General features: G+C 41.5%; 1 pseudogene; it reads right to left on the bottom strand.

The window, feature by feature from the left end:
• Positions 1-4,009: 4,009 nt before the first annotated feature.
• Positions 4,010-4,356, bottom strand: LOC109438942 (transmembrane protein 230; annotated as a pseudogene).
• Positions 4,357-6,000: the final 1,644 nt, after the last annotated feature.

Here is a 6,000-nt window from a genome sequence, read left to right as displayed (position 1 = left end):
AATATTGATAGAGTAGGTAGGAAAGTGGACGTGAGCAGGAGAAGGAGGAACTAAGAGGTCCCCACAGGTAACCCAGTGGCGTCATCAAAATCCTGTTACAGAACCACGGAAGCCAGTAGCCAGAACAAAGTCTTGGGCTAGTACAAACACACTAGGGTGAAGGAGACAAGCAGAATGAGGAGAAAACCAGGAAATGGGAGGAGGAGGTTAACGGATCTGTAGGATAAAACGCCACGCTGCTACCCACCCTCGGGTCAGCTTGCTCCATGCTCAGAGTGTATTTCCTTTACAAATAAACTTTGCTGGCTGCTGCTTGCTTCACTCTACTCTTTTGACTGAGTTCTTTCTCTCAAGAAGACAAAAACGGAGGAAAATCGTCATGCCCAGGAACAGTATTGTGTTACCTTCAGGTATAATTTCTAGAACATTGTTCAAACTTAGGAAATTATAATCATCTCCACCTAAGAATTACAGGATTCTACAGCTGGAAAGTATCCTAGAGCTACCTTAAGTTTAGTACTAAAGGAGGCTCAGGAGATGGCCAAGAATAAAGAAAGTCTGTAACAACAACTTATTAAGTGCTTATATAGTCAAACAGAAAATTCCTGAGTTCTGTTCTGAGGTGGGGTTAATAATGCTGCACAGAAAGCATCACGGAATGTGGGGAAATTCTTTCAGTTCAGAACACAAGTTCTGAAGCCAGACTGCCCAAATTGTAATCCTACTCTGCCATCTTGTAGTCTTTTGGCCTTGGGCAGGTTACTAAATCTCTCTAAGCCTCAGCTTCCTCATCTGTCAAACGGTACCTATCTCATAGGACTGTTGTAAGCATTGAATGAGTTAAATACATATAAAGAAACCCAAGGCGCCCTATGGACTTTCCTTTTTCTTATAGAGCAAAGATTTTGCAGGGTCAAGGAGACATGCCCAACCAGAACTCATCCCCGCACCTCCCTTTCTAGGCCATGTTCCAGGTACTCGAGACCCTGGAATTACCTGCACAAGTGACCCTGAGCCTACTTACAGGGTTGTCTTTCTAGACTGCTCTGCTGGGGTATACTCTCCTAGGTCATATGATGACCTGAAGGGACAGCTACTTGTGGAGTGGGAGAGCATGTTCCTGGAGCTTGGATGGATAGGCTGAGTGCCCGTAAAGTTGTGTGCAAGGCCCTTCACAGTATGGAGAGAGTAAGGAGAATGAGAAGGGGGGCAGACTGGAGGCAGGGGCCACTTCTCTTCACACTGTGACACTCTGACACGGAACTCAAGAAAATCTAAAAACTCTGCATTTGAATCTGTCCTCCCAGGTTTTTATGAAGGCATATTTGACAAGGTAAGAGGAAAGAACATATTTAGTAGATAGCTTCCTCAATATCTAACTTTTAAACATGTGGACATATGGAATAGCCTTCTTTAGCATTCTTGTCCGGTCCCCATGAGTGTGAGGGGGTAAGCCTTGCGCACAGTAAGCATTCAGTACCTTTTAACCACTACCGTGTTGTTATTACTGTAAGAACATGACTCTTCTCATAAAAGGTAGCAAAATAAAACCTTTCCTTTCCCTCACTGACCAGAGAGAACACAGCCTGCCAAGAGAGAACACTGATGAACAAGCACTCAGGTTAGAGACTTCTAAAGGCACAAGTGACAGACCACTTTTCAGGTTAATGAGTATAACAGGGAGGTAAGCAAAGATCAATTGACAGAGATTCCAAACTAAACATGAACTCAGCATCAGCATTTGTAAATATGAAGAATAAGAATGCCCCAGGAAAGTCTGCAACAAAGAAGCCACACACCCAGCACAGAGTTGCAGCGGGTAAGAGCCCTTAGGACAAAAGGATGAGCAGCAGATGAGGGAGAAGAGGAAGCCACACCTGAGTGGACCAGAGCATGGGTTATTCTCATTGCCTTGGGGGCTGGTGTTAGCACCAGTTCTTTCTAAGGACCAGCTGGAAATGGAGAGCAGAACCTCACTATTGTCTTTCAGTATTCTACTTTGATTCCACCACAGAATGTGGGTCCAGACGTTCTGAACAGATCTCTTGGTTGTTTCATAAAGTCCTGAATTTTAAAACCTGCTCTGAAGAAGGAAGAATTTTATTCATTCCTTACACGTGACACGTGGATAAATTTCAAACAGGTCAAAAATATAAATGTAAAAATAAAATCATTGAGTACTGAAAGAGAAACATGAATGAATTCACCTACAACCTGGAAAAAACATTTATAACTACGATGCAAACAAAAATAAGAAGTAATATGGGCAAAAATCAATATATTCAATTACAAAAAAAATCACAAATCTTTTTCATGGCAGAGAATAGCACGAGAAAGTGAAAAGAAAACGATTAACTGGGGAAAATGCTTGTAATCAATATCACAAAGGATAAATACCCCTAATATACAGCTTCTTTTGATAAAAATAAGACCACTAACTTTACGGAAAAATAAGAACAGACAGTTCACATAAGAAGAAATAAAATTGGCCCTTAAGCATATGAAAAAAACATGAAAGACCGACAGTACATTCCCAAGGATATATCAGGGGGCAAAAACAATAAAATTAATATGTTGCTGCTGGTACCGACAAATACCTACTCTCGAGGTTTTTGATTCCATTGAGGAAAGGTGAACAATCTGAATAGAGGAAGACAGAATTATCAAGCCAAGGGCACAGGGAATGAAAACGAGACCTGGGTTCTAGCCCTAATCACTCTCTGCGTGGATTTGAACAAGGCACTCAGTTCCTTCAGGGCTTGGTTTTTTTACTCAACTGTACAATGAAAGGATTAGACTGAACAATCTGTAGGATCTTGCTCACCTCTAAAATGTTATGGTTAATGAACAGCATCAGCGTCTTTCTGGCAATATGTATTTCAGGGAAGTAGTACAATGCAACCGCACAGCTCATGGAGATGCTACTTGAAAGAGTGGTGAAAATAAGGTAGAATCAGTGCCATTCATGCCAACCGAGTGCTCTTTAAAACAACTGGGCTAACCTTGTGAGTAGCCTTAAAACAATGTTGTCAACCACATCTCAGTAAAACTGGGGGGAAGACTTAAAACAATGGAATTGTACACTTTTTGTTGTTGTTTAGATTTCGACATTTTAATTTCTTTTGAACAGAAGTCATGTTTTGCAAGCTAGGAAACAGAATCAAAGTAAAGCAGTCTGGTCCTGTAAGGATGCAGGCCACGTCTCACGATCTTCAGCAGAATGACATAATACAAGGTGCCAACAACCGGCTTATAAACTCTAAATAACAACCACTTATCTACATTTTTCCTTAGGAAACAGCCCAAAGTCCGGTCCTTAAAGGCGTGATGTACAGAACATCTTGACCTAAATTACATGCTGGCCAACCTATTGGTGAACCAGATCAGAGCTGGCCAAGCACTGGTGAACAGAGAAAGTGTTTACATTTTGAAAACTTGCTCTGAGGCTTAAAAAATTCCTGCTTGCTGTTAATAAGAAAGCAAGTGAAAAAATTACAGATGCACCCACACTGATATTTGGTTTTGCCAAGCTCTTCCACTAGCACATGAAGTTAGAGATGAGTAGAAGGGATAAGATACTTAGATATTTTCAAAATAAATTGCTTAGTAATAAGAAATTTGACATACTGCATTCTTCCATGTGTCACAAGAATAAACTGACAATGAAGACTATTTCAAAGAAACTCAACTCTAAAAAGGGTGATGGTAGCAACACTTCCCACTTCCCACTTTTCCATACCGTTAACATTGTCATTTTTCCACGATACAGGTTCATGGAAAAACCTGTCAGGAGCTTTTGCCAGAGCCAGGAGCTGAAAAACAGTGTGTCCTAATTAGCTCATTGTAAGCTCAGTTAACATCTTTGGGTGGATCCATAGAACCTGACCATTGTTTCATTAATCATCTGCCAACTGCTGAATTCCTTAACCCTTAACTATAGTTTCTGCTCAGTGTAGTAAAGTTGGGCTCAATCCCTCCCTCCTGACTCTTGTCAGGGCTGAGGTGGGTGCTAGTCCTCAAAGTCTGGAATGTCATCATAGGAGGAACCCTGGGATCCTTTGGATGCATAGTAGGCAGTGCGCCCTTAGTAAACTCCTGGCAGGAACTCCAGGACAGGCACGGCCAGGAGTGCGTCGCCACCCCACCTTTGCTGATACAGCCCGCCAGCAGGAGGGAGCGTAGGATAATGCGAAAGGCGCCAATCAAACCCAGCACTGTAGCGAGCCCGATGGTCTTAGTATATGGGATCTTAGGGGGGCTTTTCTTAAACTGAAGGTCAACGGAGCTGGAGAGCCTTGAGATTTCTTTCGCTTTACTACTGGGGATTCCACTGGGCAGGTTAGTACGTGCCGGCATCCTAACACAGGGGCACAGCTACAGTTGGAGCTCCGTGCCAGGACACCCGAGTGCCGTCAGCTCACTCAAGGTTGGCAGCAGAGATGCCAGAGCCCTCATGGCACGCCTCACCTCGGAACAGTACACTTTCAAATGTTAAGGTTTATGCTATGGAAATGATATCTCAAGGGAAAAAAAATCAAAAACAAAAACGAAAGATTGCTCCTCCTCTCTTCAGTGGCCTAAAGAAGCGTCAACCGTGATATGGACCAGAGTATGAAACTCAATAACTGAACTAAGAAAACTTGGACGGCAAATTTAGCTAGACCAACAGCGAAAATTACCCTTCCATAATTTGCATGGCCAAGGAGAAAAGGAAAAGGCAAGGCCCTTGTTCAAAAATTGTTAAGAATTTCAAGACAGTGACAGCACAGCGTTAAACCACACCTGAGGGTGGAGCCCTGCGTGACTGCAGAGGTCACACACCCCTGAAGTCAGCTGTATTTATGGAACTATTAAGATTTTCTGGGCCCATGACAGAGCACTTTGTAGAGAACTCATTCAATTTTCATCATAACCTTGCAAAAGTAATATGAAAATCCCCATTTTTTGAAAGATGAAATAAAGACTTAAAGAGGTTAAATAATTTGGCTAAGTTCTCACAGCCTGTAAATGACAGAGCTGGACTTCATGCTTAGGCCTGACTCCAAAGCCAAGTTTTCACCAGTGGTCTTCATACTTATTAATAGTAAAAATTTTGAGTGAATATTCTGATGTATGTGTAAACATATAATGATATATTATATACACGTACTACTGTATGCATTATGTACCTTGCAATGCATACAAAACAAAGACATTTTAAAGATGCCATAGACAGAAATTCTAATATTTTCTTCCCATACCTCAATCGACCAATCACCTTTCTCAATCTCTGTAGTACACAGGGGTTAAAGCTGCCCTTGACCCAGCGAAACTGCGAGCTTAACAGCACTTAAGATGTTAACTTTCCTATGAAATGTAATAGGACCTTTTTAAAGGGTAACACTCAAAAAGGTGAGCTGTTCATAACGGAATTTTAGGCCCTGTGAAACTCAAGGAGCATTTATTTTTTTAATCCTGGAGGCTGATTTGCCTTGGAGAAATTTCACTCACCGGTAAAACAAGCTGTCTGGGCCTGACAAGAATTTTTGATTTATTTTAGGTTATCTCACAGTTATACAGCAAAGGTTGAGTTATGGAACACCAGAAGGAAAACATTCATTTGACAGGAGTTTACTGAGTGCCTATGATGGGCAGCTTGCTGAGGATAGAGACTGAGAAAGATCTAAGGTGCTGCCAGCAAAGAGCCAAGGATGTTCTAAAGGAACAGAAAGAAGGCTCCACACCAACAAGATAAGCTTAGAAAGAGATGCGGTTTGTCCTTTCCTCCTTGAACACAAACATTTAGAAAGCAAGAACTGTACTTAGAGGTATATTTTACACACACACACACACACACACACACACACAAATAATTCAATACATTAGAACTTGATGAAGACCCCAATTTTCCTTAAAAATATAAGAATCAACTTTTCATAATACCTACTCTTCTTTCCTTAAACTGTAGTCTAGATTTTAGATCTTCTTAAAATAGTAGGCTGCTGCAAAGTGCCCTACGGA

This window comes from Rhinolophus sinicus, linkage group LG05 (assembly GCF_036562045.2).
Source record: "Rhinolophus sinicus isolate RSC01 linkage group LG05, ASM3656204v1, whole genome shotgun sequence".
NCBI lineage: Eukaryota > Metazoa > Chordata > Mammalia > Chiroptera > Rhinolophidae > Rhinolophus > Rhinolophus sinicus.
This window is presented reverse-complemented; position numbering and strand designations above follow the sequence as displayed.